Genomic DNA, 16,880 nt, shown 5'->3' with positions numbered 1-16,880 from the left:
AGGAGTTTTTAATCTGATTTATTTGGCTTTTTTTTTTGGAAGCTCTCAAAAGTAGCTGAAAATCGGGTTATCAATTGAAATTGAAAGTATTATAAATTACTTTTGATTAATTAATAACATTTATTTGTCCTACTGTTTCTACCGATTGTGTATAACCTTGGTTTGCCTGCCCCAAAGAGTTGCCTCTTAAATCACTTAAAGCTGCAGAGCACATATATCCCTTTTTGGGATCCCAACCACTCCATTTTCGCATTCCATGGCCACACAAAACTCCACCCACAAGTTATGCTAATGCGTGCGGTGTGTGCGGGATGTGTGTGTGTGTGTGTTTGTGTGTTTGTGCCCGGGGCCTAAAATATTTTCCCAACAATCAAACTAAAAATTTTTGAAAAGGATTAACAACAACAGCAGAAGCAGAGAAGCAGCAGGAGCCACAAGCGAAACGGGGAAAAAAAGTCAGAGAAGCGTAGAAATATGCACAGAAAAAAAAGGGGATGCAGTTGAAGATCTCAATGTTGTACTTGTGATAAATAAAATCTAATGCCTTCCTGCTTTGATTTCACAGGTATATTTTCAGAACTACATTTTTTCTATTTTTTTCTCTCTGTGTAGCAATCTCACGTACAAGTGGGGATAACCGAAGCGAGCAGCGAGATATGTGAGCCGGATCCTGTTGGTCCTTCTGCCGTTGCTCTTGCTGCTGCTGTTGCTTCTGCTGTTGCTGCTGCTCCTGCTGCTTCTGTGCGTCGCCTCGCATCGCTTTGTGCACTCGCATGGAAAAAATGCTTTCGTTTTCTGGAATCCCACACACACACACAACCGGAGAGCTGGCAAAATGGTGTGTAGGAGGGGAGGGCAAGGAGGCAAGGAGTCGGGGAAGAAAGGACCACTGCGGCAGCAGGACTCTGAGCCCAAGACGAAGCGGGGGTCCTTCATAACCGAAATCTACACAACAGCTAACATGGTCTAACAGCAGCAACGACAGCAAGAGTCGCATCCGGATGACGAGAACCATAACCATATTCTCCATTTCCCATCCCGAAATTCACAGGATGCGGGCCAGAGCAACATTTTCTTTGGGGCTTCACATGACACGCACACGGCTAGATGGGTAAACATTTTCATTGCCTCCCAGTGGCAAGCAGTGGATTCGAGATAGTCTGTTGTCAGAGAAATTGGCGACAATAAAACATGGACACACCACGTGAGTTGCCTTTGAACAATCAGATGAATTTTTCGCTCTTGAAGGATTTATTTGCTAGATCCAGCTAGCCATAGAAATATACATTTTATACCAGATCGTTGTTTGGGAATATGTATTTAAAAGAATTTTTCCACTAAATATCTTGATAAAACTATTTTAGATCAAGCAAAGTGATGGTAACAGTCATCTATCTTTCCCTTTTACTATCTTTGTTGCTTTTCACATCTACACTAATAAGTCGCACAGTGGGTCAAAGCTTTAAAAATTATTTTTATGGCATTGAAAATTTATAAAATTTTTCAATGTTTAGGGTACAAGGGTAGTTACGTTAGAAAAAATATTGAAATTGTGCAGATATAAACTAAATCTAGGCTAAACAACTGAAAGTTTCACTGTAAGTTGCCTCCAATCCATGTGCCCTGTTTTCCTATTCTATTGAAATCCTTGCACCAGATGTCCTGGAGCCTCATCCTGAGCACCTTTCTCATGTCCATGTCATGTTTGGTACTTTTTCGGTTCAGGCCCTGAAATTTGATGCATTGGATGTGCTTAGGCAAACTATGACAGCCTGTGAAGCGATTGCGATTGGCACTCCTTTGATTTACTGCGCCCTTTGTCCTTTGGATGTCAGCAGGATCAGAGGAGCTGACCCAACGTTCCAGGATCTTCTGCACACGAACGCAACAAAATTGACACACAAATTTGCATCCCAAAATTCAAGAACATACCACTGTGCTATTTGTTTTAAAGCATATATAATTAACTCTTAAGCAACTATTGCCTATTATATGGTAATTCTGAATGCATAATTATGCTACAAATTGGTGTGTACTCGATATTCTATGGTTTCCCTGCTTTCGTGTGCCCTCGTCCCTGCCTTCAGGTGATGTTAAGTGCGAGCCATAAAAATTTCATAAATTCTTCAGCTGGCTCAGCATACACAGGCATGCACATCCTCATGCGCATCCTCGTCCTCATCTTCGCACCCACGGCGTGACTTTATCCCTCATCCTTGTCCTAGACCTGGCACAGCTGCATAATTAAGTTGCCAGGACGAATACGAATACGAGGACGTGAACGTGGACGTGGGTGTGAAGGTGGAGGAGTTGGTGGTGGTGGTGGGAAGTGGGGCGGTTGGGCGGTGCGTCCTTGGAGTTTTATTAACTTAATGTCTGCTTAAACGATGCGTCGCTTGCCGCTCTTTAAATATTTAAAATTAATTCAAGCCCATTCCCTCGACCGGTGGCGCAATGAATCAAAATCAAAATCAATTGCCGGTGCCCACAGTTTGCCACTGATGTTGACGTCGTGCTGCAGACAGGTAAGGGTGTTCCCTGCTGCTCCAGGTTGCTGGTCTAATGCGGTCCTGGGGCCTGATACCGTCATTACGGCCACATTGCGGCAGGACACCAGGCAGGCAACGACGTGGGCAACGGGTTAGATGCAATTACCTCTGCCTATGATGGCATTAATTATGCAAAACAACTAACGCTGCCGGAGCCACGGGCTAGTGGGTGGCACTGGGTGCCAGTGTGTGTTCCCCGAGCACGGAAATCCCAGTGTGAGTGAGTGTGTGTGTGGATTGCAAAAGAAAGACTTTCGCCGACTTCCTGGCGATTGCATGTGCAGTAGAGCAGGGCTGGCCGTAAATGAAACATGCAATTTATTTTAACCCAAATCGTTGCCTGTTTTTCTGTAGCCCGTTATGCAATTACTGCTTGGCATATTCCCTTTGGGGCGATAAGTACGGCTTTGTCTGGCGATTGAATGCTCAGCTCACGCATACCCAAACCCTTTCTAAAAGAGAAAATCGTTCTTTTCTATGCCTAAAACATGGGCAAATTTTCTGTAGCACACTGTTTTGGGCGTCCGCGTAGTTTAGTTAATATTTTGCAGATTTTCGCCTAGATGTGCAATTAAGCCCGACTTTCGTAAGCGGTGCTCAAGGATTAATTCACTTATGGCTAGCTTTCGTGTTGGTTAAATTGTCGCTAAGCGGATTGGAGTGCACTGCATGAAAACTGCTGCAATTTGGGTTAAAAACCATTTTGGCCAAGAAACAAAAAAAAACAAAAAAAAAAAAAACAAAGAGGGGGATGGAAAACCGAGGGGTTGGTGAACAAATGCCGCATGACAAAGGCACGGGAAACGCGAAAGCGAAAAGAGAGAAGTGTAATGAAAAGTGAAAGTGACTAAGATGTTTTTCCCGAGCTCTTGATGACGTGGGCGAGCAGTAGTAATGTTGACAAAGCCAACAACAGCAATAATGGCGGATTTGTAACGTTTTCCCCCCAAATGAAAATGGCAGCACGCGAAAATGGCGAGGAACTGACATTTAGGACGCGAGGCGGAACAGCCGAGGAAAGTTGGAAAATGCCAAAAAAAATAAAGGGGAAGCGAAGAGGAAAACGATGACGAAGACGGCGACGGCGAACAAGGCGAAAACAAACATGACGAACAGAACAACAGGCGGTGGCAAACAATAAAAAACCAGGCGGGTTGCCACCAAAGTAGTCTCCAGGGAAATGAAATGGAAAAGCGGATCCCAAATCCTCAAAGACTTTTCAGAAAATATCGGAAAACCACGAGAAAAATAATTACAAGTTTAAAATAGAGAGAGAGAGTGAGAGAGATAGAGAAAGAGAGAGTGAGAGAGAGAGAGAGAGTGAGAGAGATAGAGAGATAGAGAAAGAGAGATAGAGAGAGAGAGAGAGAGGCGCAAGCAATAAATGGGATTATCTTTCAAACAATGAATTTACTTTTTAGGCATAGAAAAAAAAGTAGTTTATAAAATTATACTTAATCGTTCACTGCCTCTTATGGTAGCTTAAATGTGCCAAAGGTATTTATTCCCAACTGCTTTTATTTACTGAGAAAATACTTAAGAGGAAATTGCCTAAATCTGCGCACAAACGGGTCAAGGAGCTGCTCTCAAAAAGCCAGAACTTCTCATACCACCCACCCTGGAAAAAAAAACACACACACAAATCAAATTTGTTGTAAGGCTCGCAACACTCGAGGGTTGACTGACTGCCTGATATGTTTTCGACTAACTGACTAAATGACTGACTGACTCATGCCTCGAAAAGGTGAGTATGTATATACGTATGTGGGTGAGAAGTGGGACATTTCGGGTGGGGGGTGGTGGAGCGTTGGAGTTGAATGGGTGTCATTGTCGCCGTTGGCAAATGTGTTGCTTACGAGCCTAAAGGATCCATTAATAAAATGAGTTGGGCATAAATTTCAACTGGCATCCTGGGCGGACATTTCGAGGGGCTCCTAATCGATTGAAAAGTGAATACTCCTCCATGGTGAATCTCCTTGCTACAAGCCAAACACACCTTTAAGCGGCTTACGAAGACCCATCATCCGATTTATACGCCACGTCCTTCTAAATGGATCGTAAAATTTAGCTCTCGTCTTAATGCTAATATTATTTTGCCAATTTTTCGTCTCTGTTAGACCGTGTATGTGTATGTGTGTGTGTGTGTGTGTGTCGGTGTCGTTCTGTTTGCTTGACGATAAAGTGTTTTGGCTATCACCTGAACTGCACAGAGTCACCTGTCTACCCATTTTCCTGCCAATTCCGGGGTGACTCTTTGACATATCTCGGTGCGTGCTGAGCGGGTTTTATGGCACAAGTTTTCATTGGCTTAATGCATATTTAAAATTGGATACATTCAAACCTGGCCGAATCGTTTCTCCAACATATTCCTACGTACGTACATATATCCCGAAAATTCCCTCCATTTCAAGCCAGCATAATGCCGCTTTGAGCTTGCAGTATTTAAACTGATAGCGATGAAAGTTTTAGCACAATGTGCGAGAGTGGAACTGCACTGGCAAAAAAAAACTGATTTCCACACATTTTTTTATTATTATTTTTAAATAATATATTAAACACGTGTTAATGCGTTACAAGCTGACAGCTTGAAATACATCAAACGCCTGCTTTTAGACACCTTTTCAAATGATTTTCATTCCCTTTATATGTGTATTATGTTTTTATATAGTTTCGTACATTTGTGCTCGTTTGTTTATTTTTAATTTATCACATCAGCTTGATTACTTATTTCCAACCGCATTGTGTATTGACATACAAGGCAGACTGGCAAAAAACGTGGTCAATAAAATGTAAATATGGCTTGTATTGCTTTAAGCCATAACTACATTTTTTCTCTCTGTTATGGTGGAGTGGGGGTATTGGGTTTTTTTCTGGCTGGTTGCGTTGGGGGCTGTGTGGGTGGCTGCTTTGGTTTGGTTGAGTGGGTGGTTGGTTTTGCTTTCACTGTCAGTCCATTATCAGTGGTGCTGCAGCTGCAGAAACGAGAACTCAGCTTCAGCTTCAGCTGAAGCACATGCAATCCATAAAGTTCTTCTGTTTCGGGCGGAGGATTGCGGGGCTTCGACTAATGTGTTTTTAAGGTGCCCATCATCGAAGCAACACCCAACCCCCCTGACACACATACGTATGTATATAGATACAGTTGGTTGGCTATGAGGGGGGTACTATACTATATACTATATACTATTCACTATTCACTATTCACTATATTGCTGCCATACTTCATGTTGGGCTTTAATTCGACGTCTACGGCTGTCGTCGCTGCCTTCAATTATTGGAATACTATTCCAGTCACGTCGCTGCGTTCGTGTCTGCCCTGTTTTCCTTTTGCTCTCCGATTGTTGCTATATGGCTATATGGCCTCGTTCCTTCTATAACTTTTCGTAACGATTTTTCTGCACAGCCCAGGCCAAATATAAAACAAAAAAAAAAAAAAAACAAAAATAGCTTGCAAAATTTACAACAATCGCACGCCCCCAACGAACACACCCCTTTTACTCTCTCATGGCCCCATTGCAATTTGTGGGAAATTTTCAGCGTTACCGCCCCACACCGTAATACGCCCCCATTTGAACTGTAGTCCCAGTTTCAGTTTTGCAACAACATTTCTGGTTGTTTTTCGAGGGTAATAAAACGTTTCGAATTAACGTTTTGTTGCTAGACAATTGGGACACAAAGGGATCGACGTGTGGGTTTGGCTCAATGGGAGCCTTGAGAATTCTTTATTAGCCGGATAAACTTTATTAAAGTGTGAGTTTGGTCAGCGAATTACAATCCTGCTTCAAAGGACTCCGTTCCTTCTTTACATTGCCAACACTTTGTTAAAGGAATTTATATTTGTATATTATATATTTGCACTCCATGCACAGCGTGTGTACAAAAGACATGTATTGTGTACCTTTACAAATGAAATATGTATTTTCTGTAGAAAAATATACACAGCCCATCTATTTAAGTTATTTTTAATTAAAACCCATATCAAAGAAGGAAACTTGTGCTGCAATAAATTGACTTTATTTCGAATACCGATGAATCATCTTATCATTAACTCTTCTCGTCTTCATTAGCAGCTACCCACTTCATCCCAAGTCGCTGATGGATGGCGCTCTAATGCTCATTTCGCCACAAAAAAAAAAAAAAAAAATAGAAAAACATAAAATAATACCCAGTTGGCAGGACAATTAACACGAGTGAAAGCGGAAAAAGTGCTGACAGACCGGCGATGGACGTCCAGTCCGAGTTAATGAAATGCTGGCGACGTCGACGACAATTGGAATAAATTGCTGGTTTGCCTTGGAAAGGCTCGGGAATCAAGGAAAAGCCACAGGCGACTTACGAGTGGGTGCTGGAGCGGGAGCGGGAGCGGGAGCATGTGGCGTGTGGCATGAGAGCCAGCGACTCGTCAGCCAGAAAGCCACTTTATTCTATTTCCGTTTCCGACTGTTGTCGCCAGGCTCAAGACTATCCGAACCCAAACCCCAACCCATCCATCCGACCATCCACTCCATACTGCTCCAATGTTGTTCTAGCCAAGCTGCCGAGTATGTAATGCGTTTCCGCTAGCCACAAACTGTGGCAGCAAGTGCGTGCCAAGCAGCTCTAGCACAATCCCAATTTCAATTCCAGAATTCTAGAGCGGAGTCAGGCTCCAGAAACTGTGAAAATATCACAGACAGTCTAAGAATGCTGGATGGTTTGGATTACCAGCTATGAATTTCCTTTTTAAAGGGCATAAAATCATCTTCAATAATATGCAATCATATGTTTGAGCATAAGTAACATTTCATTAAATTTATCCAGATCGGAACTCCACGAAAGGTTTATCTTAATAAACACAATAGCTAAAAATACCATAAGGTTTCTAAAGCCTTAAGTTTTAGTACTGAAACTACAGACGTTCAGTCAATAAAAGTGGCATGCTCCGCAATTTGCATCCGATCATAAAAGTTGTCAAGACCAGCACGTTTATCCGTACTAAAGCGATATATAACTTAACTACTTCTGATCCGTACGAGACTAGGATATAAAAAGCGCCAGAAAGGCGATGTAAGTCAGGAGTTTGGATGTTGCAAGTGGCTGTGGCTGTGGCTGTGGCAGCCACGCCAAGCCAACAAAATGACACTCAAAATGTCAACGTCACCGCCAACTGAGGAGCAGAAAGGAAACGGGACAAACGGGGCCAGGACATTGTATATGCACAATAATGATGGCTGCGCTCCATCTCGCCAGAAGTCTGAATTCGCCCACACACCCTACATAAATGTATGTATATACATATGCACATATATGTCGTATGTTTCTATATACCAGTAGTTGCAAGCCAATCCCGTGGCACGCATTTTTATATTACATCGGGAATGAAGACGTTGACGGAGGCGGCGGCAAGATATATGAGTGTTGCATGAGGCAGCAGCCAAAGTTCTTGCGAAATCCCCAAGTTGACACACTTGGAAAAATGTGTCTGGCGTGGAGGAGGAATGATTCACTTTGCGGATCTCAGTCGTTTGCCATTGGGATTAGCAAGCGGAAGGATATGGAGTATAAATTCAAAATCGTGTGGCAACTGCAGATAGCGAATGGATCCTCTTCAAAGTGGCATATTTTACTAAACTAAGTTGCTAAGTTATATATTTGAGCTCATTAATAATTTTAATTAGGCATTTTATATAAAATCTTCTCCTCAGGACTCAATTTTTTGTCACAGCTAAAGATTTCCAGATAATTTCTTGCAATAGCTGAGATTTATGCAACCGAAGACAAATTGCACAAATAGTGCCAACAGCAGGGATAAACGGAAAGAGTGATGGCTAAAGAATGTGAAATCCGGGGTAGCTCCATTAGTCCACCCACAGCTTGACTTTTACGATTTCCCTATGATGGTTTGGCAGTCAAGTAAGTCTATTCGACTCGACTCAACTCAACTCGACTCAATCTGGCCAAGTATTTTCCAATCCACCACTAAATGCGCTTAATAACTTAAGACCCAGTCCGTGTTTTGGACTTTCACCCCTTCTGGAAACTCCTACTGCGTTGGGCATACCCATTGCATACTTTATGAGCAGGGATTATGGTCATTAAGGTGCCAGCAGCCGGCCAACTCACATATGGCCAGCAACAGTTGGCGCTCATTTCGTGTGAGTTTCGCCCGAATTTCGGGTTGGATGGGAGTTGCACTTTTGGTTGCGGGTTTTTTTTTTGGTGTTTCGGGCCACAAAACATTTAGCGTTAAGCCGGCAAAAGCGTTGGGTTGGGGCTCAATTATGCTTTTGGAGCCCCGAACTGAGAGTCAAGTGGGCTTATCCTTGCTCCTCTCAAGGGGCAAAAATCTGGGAAACGTCATCGATGAGTCACAGCTTGTTTGGAGCCGGGTTGAAGGTTGACTTTCAGTTAAGGGTTCTGTTTCGGGTTCAGTTTCAGTTGTAGTTGTAGTTGTAGTTTTAGTTTTGGCTTGTTCTTGTTTTTCACGTCGCTCGTTTGCCAAATTAGTTTCGGGAGAAAGTTTTATTTTTAGACCCACCACCCACCCACTCTCCGATTCTCATTTCCGATGCCATGTGCCACCCACAACAAAGTGACATGGCCACCCCAAAAATTATCTGACAAAGACACCCCCCCAAAGGGGCTGAAGGGGCTGAGTTCAATGACACGACAACGAGGAGATGGCTGCCTATTTAAGTGTTAAGAGGGTTGGGCTGGCATGCCCAAGTGAGTGTCTCTGCTTGGCTTTCTCTTTCTCTTTCTCTTTCCCTTTCTCTCTGTCTCTGTCCCCATCTTTGTCTCTCTTTCGCGTTCTCCCTCTATCTGCCTGTCTGCCGCCCAGAACTTTCCCATTTTCCTGAGGGGTGCCTGGTTCCGTCGCCATCGCTGATTGAGCCCAACAAATCGATTTCCATTGATTGATAAAGCTACCAAGGCAGCTGAATAAGAAGAAAAACTGTATGCTCCGAATGAAAGAAAAGTATTTAATGTGTAAAGGATTTTCCCAATGACACTGCAAACCATTAGACTTATTTTCAGTGGTTTCGAAGTCACCCGAAATTGCTCGCTTTTTTTTTTTTACCTAAAGTTGAAATTTAAATCCATTTGCTTTGCCTGTTTTGGGACTTACGTAACATATGCGATGCCTTATCTTCGATAAATAGGCTACGATTCGAATAAATGTAACTGGGAGTCATTAAATACCTAGGGATAAGGTCAAAAACTGTGTTCAACTCGGCGAACAATGCGCAATACTGATAAATCAATATTATAAACAAAATGACAAATAAAATGCCACGCGTAGTCCGCAATTGGAATTCTGATAAAAGATACGCAACACTCTGGTAAATCCAGGGGGGGAAATGGAGAATTCGAGAAGTGGGAGCCAAAGAAAAACATTGTACAAATATTCAGAGCACTTTCCGCATTCATTTATTAAGCAAACAAACGGTGGGGGGGGGGGGGGGGGGGGGGGGCGGGCGGTTGTCTTTCACCCAAGCAGACAGCGGGGTGGAAAAAGGAAAAAGGCGGGCAGAAGGTCGCCCGGCAAGTGGGTGGTGGGTGGTGGGTGTAGGCGTGTGGCCGGGTTTCGGCTAGCGACAGGCATCAAAGGTCGGGCCCCTTATTTATTTCCAATTCCAATGCTGTGTCATTTGTCGGGCAAATGTATCCACCACCACCACTCCCAATTAAATCGGGCAACGGGTGCAAAGTGTGAAGCAAAGGGAATGGTTGCAAAGAGTTTACATTATCTTGAGATGCTTGTGTCCCAAAGGTTTTCAAAACAAATCCCAGTGTGACAATAAAGGTATCCAAAATGGTGGGGTTAAGTAGGGATGGACCTGAGTACGTGGAATGTTGTAATAATGTCATAGATAGCACCGAAATATACCATATATACATATTTCAGAGATAAACAGCACGTCGAATTATTAAAAATGTAATATAAGGGAATCACTGTCCAGGAAGAACTCTCAGTGTAAGATTTTATTTTATATATACATATATTTCAACTGTCATATTTTTAGCTAGACATCAATTTAACGGGTACATCACTTCAACTTTCCCAGCGGCTTTCAGAATGCCGATGGCGGCTTTCCTTTTATTTTGTTTTGTTTTTTTTTTTTTATTTTTAGTGAGCCAGCGATTTAAAGAGTCGCCCAAAGACACGTACGAAATGCTGGAGCGGGAAAACGAGGAAAATCAATGGAAATTTATGTGACTCAAATATCAAACAATTTTATTTCGCATGTCCAACCGTCTGCCGCAGTATACATTGCGATATTTTTCACTTTTTGTACATTTATTTTGGATCTCAGCTCTTCTAGGGGTATGTCCATATACGAGTATATATGTCCGTACTACGCGAATGCATTGAAAATATTCCCAGAAGAGAAAAAGATAGCCGGTTTAAAATCGTGTGCATTGTGCATGCTTAATTGAGTTGTCTCCGTCCTCTGGGCTTTTCTTTCTTTTTTTTTCTTTTCTTCCATATATATTTTCTTTTTTTTTCTTCCATATATTTTTTCTTTTTTTTTTGCGGATCCTGTTCTGGCGCCTTCGATGATGGAGGCGTGGTCACATGTGTGCTTCAAACAGTTTATCGTGGAAAACAGCACCGAAAAAAAAACTAAAGGAAACCCTACTACCCAAATCTCCCCAAAATCCACCCGTACGAAAGCAACCCACCCATCTCTGTTGATTTAGCCCTGCAAAATGTCCTCGGCCCGTAAATCGCGCACATCGCTTCAGTTGATTTCCATGTCACTGACAAAACACAATTTGCCATCGCCTTTTGTGTACATAGCTAAATTCTGGATGGGCCACTGCATACTGCATGCAGGATAAAGGATACACCATACACTATGCACACAGGACATGCGAGACATGGAACAACATCGTTGGGGGTTTCGTTAAAAAGGATTAAAGGTGGACTGTTTGCAAAGCCCGACTGGCCGGCAAATAACAGGACCAAGATGACATCTAATCTGGAGAAATCCAGGGGATGTTCTTGGAACTGAACGGTTATATTAATATGAAATATGAAAACCCTACCAACGGGGGTGCATTCTGGGGGTGAAAGCATTCTATTATCCTCGAGGCATTCTTAAGGAATCGGTTTTTCAGTACTCTAATCGTTGAATGAGTTTATATAAATGAAAAAGTCTCCCTCCTCTGCTGTTCTTATAGCTTTATTTCTGATTACAAAATAGAGGGGGACAGCAGTGTCAATTAAGTAAATTAGGAAAACAAAGTAAAGCACAAACACTATATTTCTTACATTAAAATGATCCGCAAGCAATATACTTTTAATTTACAAAGATATTAATACTGTTGTATGTAAGCAAGGAAATAAAAACAATGGATGCAATGAAATTATAGCTCATGCAAATCGAATATATCCCCGTTTTCCAAAGTTACCGGGTATCAAAATCCATTTACTTTATTCCTTCAATGCAATTATTTGCTTTCAATTTTGAATCAATTGCTTATGGGATTTGCGCAGGCACACGTGAACAAAAGCAAAAGGGATTTAAGGTCATACGACATAGACACATAACATAGACTATAATGCATTACATAAAAACCACAAAGTGTAGCAGCACAACCGCAAAATTAAACAAAAGTTAAGGAAAGTTAAGGTAAACTTGGGTACGGCCCATAGAAAAGTCGGATGTCCTTTGATCGATGAAAACTCATTCCGGCCTGGCGGCTTTCTCAGCCGTGGTGGTATCATTAAATGCCGTCCGAACTTGTGTCGACTTTCATCCATATTCATTAAGCCCCCAAAAAAAGGGGAGAAAGTTGCCCATGACTAGCAACAGTTACTCCTGGGGGCTTTTCGGCCAGCTCGAAGGCGAATGATAAACTATTTTTATTAATTTTACAAATGAACGCTTTGCTTTCCAATTCGATGTGGCCCTGGGATGGACCGCAATAAGACTAGAATCCAGCTCCTAAGGTCCTTTGTCCTCATCTGCTCCCTACTACTATGTGCATAACCAACATCATCATCATCATCTTCTTCATCGTTTGGCGTCGTTAGGAGAAAGTTTTGCCCAAGCCGCAGAAATGATTGCTGTCACCGATAAGACGACTGACAATGGTCGAAAGTAGTTTGGTTTGGCGTTGGTGGTCGGTGAAAAGTTTTCACTACCACTTTCGGTTTTAATTTCGCAAATTGCATTTGCCAATGTTATTTATTCAATCCACTTGCTGCTGTTGCTTTTTAAGGAGCAAATAACAAGGAACGAGGAATGAGGAACCAGAAACCCGGAACAGGTGCACAAGTGGCTTCGCCACCCGGATTGTCACATCCTGTGGCAGTGGAGCTCGATTATTAACACGATTCTTGGTGCGCGCGGCTTGTAACCACAAAAAAAGTAAATATATATACTTGTCTGGGTGGCACTTGAATACTCCAGGTACTGATCCATGGTTATGCTCCAACCAACCGACACTTCCAATCAACCCCCCGGCTTTAGCGCAACTTTCAGTTGCCTTAAAAGGGTGGGGTCTGGATTTTATTCGACCAAGGAATATCAGCTGAGAAGTTTTCCGGCAGAAGATGAAAATGGAAAGTGGGGCCAGGAAGTGGCGGAGCTGGAGGTGGAGCAACTTACAGAACAGCGACCATGACAACGATGCCATTGACATAATTTTGCACCGTTTTTGTTTGTACTGCCAATAGAAAAAAAGGAGCCAATTGAAACGGTGGGTCTACCCGGTGGTGTGGCGAAGTGGAAAAACTGATGGTGGGGCAACTAACCAAGTGCCTCGGGTGGTTAAGTAAAGGCAAACGGCGCTTTCTTTCTTTGTTTGGCTTTCATTCGCTTGAGCTCGAGTTGATTTACGCAGTTGCTCTCATAACTGGGCTAAGGTTTCACTGCAATTGACTTTCAACTGCAGTTCCGCCCTTCTCCTGCAAAAGGGGCGTGGCATCATTATACCCTTCAAGTGCTTTGGTTTATTTCCGAATTTCAGGGGTTAACGAATGGTTTCTCAGTTTTCTTAGAATCATGAGTAGTTGCACGCAGAAGTTGGATTTATTGCAATAATTAGTTATTTGAAAATGTATATATATATATATATGATTAGGTGTGTCTTTATTGTTATATTATTTTGGTTGCCTTTGCTGTGCAATCCTAAATCTTAGTAATGATTTCTATGGCTTGACTAGTGAAGAAATGGGTCACCAGTAGGTTTATCCTTCACCCATTGATTTATGCTGTCTTTTCAACCGTGCGCTTTCTCTCTGTCTATCTCCCAATCCTATCTTGTTATCTTTCGCCCCAACTTTCCCTAAATTTTTCCGAATATTTCCCCCCTTACGTCAGCGTCGCAGTCTTAGTTTCGCATTCGTGCAAATCACATTAGTCGGCGTGAATCCTCGCAAAAAATCAGAGACCAGTGCAAGGCTGATTGAGCCTGAATATCGCAGATGTGTGTTGGGACCACGTTACTCCATTTTCCTTAGCCCTTCCTCCCTTCTCGCCCTGGTCCTGGATCCGCCAATCTTCATTCGCCCGCCCTCCTCCTTATCCCCATCGAAATTGGCAATTTCGTTTTCATTTAACGCTGACGAAATGCATTTCCTGAAATGAACAGCGAGCAAGCCGGAGATGGAGACGCGGTGTAGAGGGGATTGGAAATTGCAGGCTGGATGTTGGACCATGCAGGATGTGCCCGGCACAGAAGAACTCCACTGGCTTTGCGAAATGTCAAACGTTGCCGCAAGGACGGCGACCGGAAGTGCACAACGGCCACCCGGCAACACTCAAGGGGCAAGGCGGGTAGGGCCACGGAGCAGGGGGCAGGTGGCAGGTTTACCAGGAGGTCACCTGCCAGGCACAATAAGTTTAATATATTGGCATGGACTTAAGCCCGTCCAGGTGCTGCTCTCCACTGCAGCTGAAGGACCATTCCGATCCGTATTTTCCTTCTTTTTTTTTTGTACAGCTGCAGCAGCATAAGACGGCCAGCATATGTCCAGTGTCCTGGACTCCAGTAACAGGACACAGGAGTGAGCATTCAGGACTCTTAGCTCGGCGAAAAGCGGTGGGGACTCTGATGCCTGTCAGGCCATGGCAACTGATTCAGACTGATTAAGACATTCTGGCTAATTCTTTTGCACCTGGTACACGACACTGAATGCACTTTAATTTGTCTGGACAGGGACCGAAATGTCGAAAGGTCAAAAGGAAAGTGGACTGCGGTGTGATGTGTTATGTTAATTTAAGTCAAACATGATTTGTGACGATCTTTATTACACAAAATAGGGCTAAAATGTAAGAGGAAACTCGATTGTCATCTACTTCATCAAGTCATTAATGATTATATAATGATAGCTGATAGATTCTTTGCATTTTTGACATGTACTGCTGTACTTTTACATTTCAACGCTTGCCACAACTTTCAAATTGCATTTAAAGTCCCTCGGTTTCTGCCCATTAGCCATCGCAAAACGTTGTTCTTCAAACCGAGTGGTCTTAAGTTTCCCACCTGACTTTTCCAAATGCTAGCTTTAATTCCCTTGCGCAACTTGGTCTGCTTTATCGGAAAGCATTGTCCGCTTATCTTTTTCGCAGGACGAAGCGGAAGGAGGATTTGTGTGGCTAAGCTCGAACTGTAACCTTAATGCCAGTGCATTCTATCCCGACCTATGCAGCCATTCCCCCACAGTCCATCTCTGACCTCAAAACTAAATCGAAACTTGCAGTGGCAGGACAATCTCGGCGTTATCCTTCCGCTGTTGTTCCTCTTCCTCTGGTCGAAGTTTGTGCGGCTCGAATGCAACAATTCGAATAGAAACCCAAATACTTTTCAGATCACAGTATTCCCCCACCCCCACACCTACCATTTCGAACTGTTTGTCATTTGTTGTCTATGTTTTTGGTGCGGCAAGGGTAGTTACTTACCGAAAGTCCTCGAGTTACAACATGAAAGAAGTCGATGCCGGAGACACCTGTAAGTGAAATAAGAGCAGAGCAAAGAAGAAATCCATTAGTTAAGTTCCCGACAAGTCTGCCAGTTCATTACACCCCTGGAACACCTACCCCCTCCTCCTGCTTCAAAAAAGTATTGTGTTAATGATGCAACTGTCAAAGTTTTAGGGCCGCGACTGTACCTGCTAATGAGGCAGCACTCCCCCACTCGTCAGATTCTTCACTTGCGGGGCGCCCCTTATCTTTTCTCTTTCTTTTTTTCTTTCTTTTTTTTGTGCTTTTCTCTTTTTGGTAAATTGAAAGGAATTAATGACAGGACTCAGGTGGGGCAAAATGGAGGAGACCACGTCAAAGACATGCCAAACATATCACGTAAAACATTAAAATGCTGGAGAGCTTGCCAAAATGAGATGGCCAAACAATGTTTGCTGCTGCCAAATGGAAATGTTGCTAAAGAAAATAAAGAGGAGAAAAATAAGTATGGAAAAAGGGGAGAAGGGAAATGAATTAAATAAATAGCAGAGCGGGAGAAAGGGCGCTTGGCAAAGAAAACAATTAAAAGAATTTATTGCTTCGGTTTAATGAATTTTCAGCTTGTTTGCACGCACACTCACACACACACACATACACATGCCGAAATGGGTAGCTCAGCAGTTTCATTCAACCATTTGATGCATGGTGGGCGGTAGTGGGTGGTAGTGTGTAGCAGTGGGTGGAGGAGCTTAGAGGTGGCAGGCCTAAAAAGACGCCACAGGTGTAAAATGCTTATAAATCTACGGACTGCGTGCGAGTGTGTGTATGTTTATTGTTGAACATTGCTTAATGAAGTTTTTTTTTGTTTTTACCTTTTTTATACCTGCTCCCAGGATCAGAACAGCTGCTTAGACAGCAATTGATGGGTAGCCAGGATTTCATGAGCCACCTGAGCTCTTGAAAATCAGCTCCAATTTTCGTTTGTAATTTATGCGTTTTAAGGCAATTAACAATGTTGCCAATGTAGGGATATAAAGAATTCTATGGTAACATCAGAATTCTGTTTGGAAAATCAACTTAAACCGAAACTTAATTTTATCTACTTGCACAAGCGTTCAGTGAAATATCCGTTAGACACTTAAGCTTAGTGACATCCATGGCATTATGGGCTAAGTAAAAAGGAGTGCTGATGGAAAAACTGGTGGACAATACAGCCCCCCTCCCGGCAATCGGACACGATGTCTCCGACATGAAAAATGGGCGGGAAGTGGGTGGAAAGTGGAAAGCGTGAGGTAAGTAAGCGGATAGTGGGCGTATTAGGTGAGGTCCTGGCTTCTCTTGGCTCTCAATTATGAAACAATCAACAATTTGCCTGGCGCTTCCCTGTCATCTTTTCCAGTCCTGCCCTTAGTGTCCTCTGGTTTTTCTTTTTTTT

General features: G+C 42.9%; 1 protein-coding gene across 3 annotated transcripts in view; it reads right to left on the bottom strand.

Moving 5' to 3' along the window:
* Window positions 1-16,880, bottom strand: part of LOC6617578 (putative mediator of RNA polymerase II transcription subunit 26) — a 77,648-nt gene that overhangs the window by 12,033 nt on the left and 48,735 nt on the right. For all 3 annotated transcript variants that reach the window (XM_032724167.1, XM_032724166.1, XM_032724168.1), the window contains one exon: window positions 15,446-15,492. The gene's annotated coding sequence lies outside the window, so the exon portion shown is untranslated. The remainder of the gene's footprint in view (window positions 1-15,445; window positions 15,493-16,880) is intronic.

The sequence above is a fragment of the Drosophila sechellia genome, chromosome X (assembly GCF_004382195.2).
Source record: "Drosophila sechellia strain sech25 chromosome X, ASM438219v1, whole genome shotgun sequence".
NCBI lineage: Eukaryota > Metazoa > Arthropoda > Insecta > Diptera > Drosophilidae > Drosophila > Drosophila sechellia.
The sequence above is the reverse complement of the archived record's forward strand: the minus strand, read 5'-3'. Positions and strand labels throughout refer to the sequence as shown.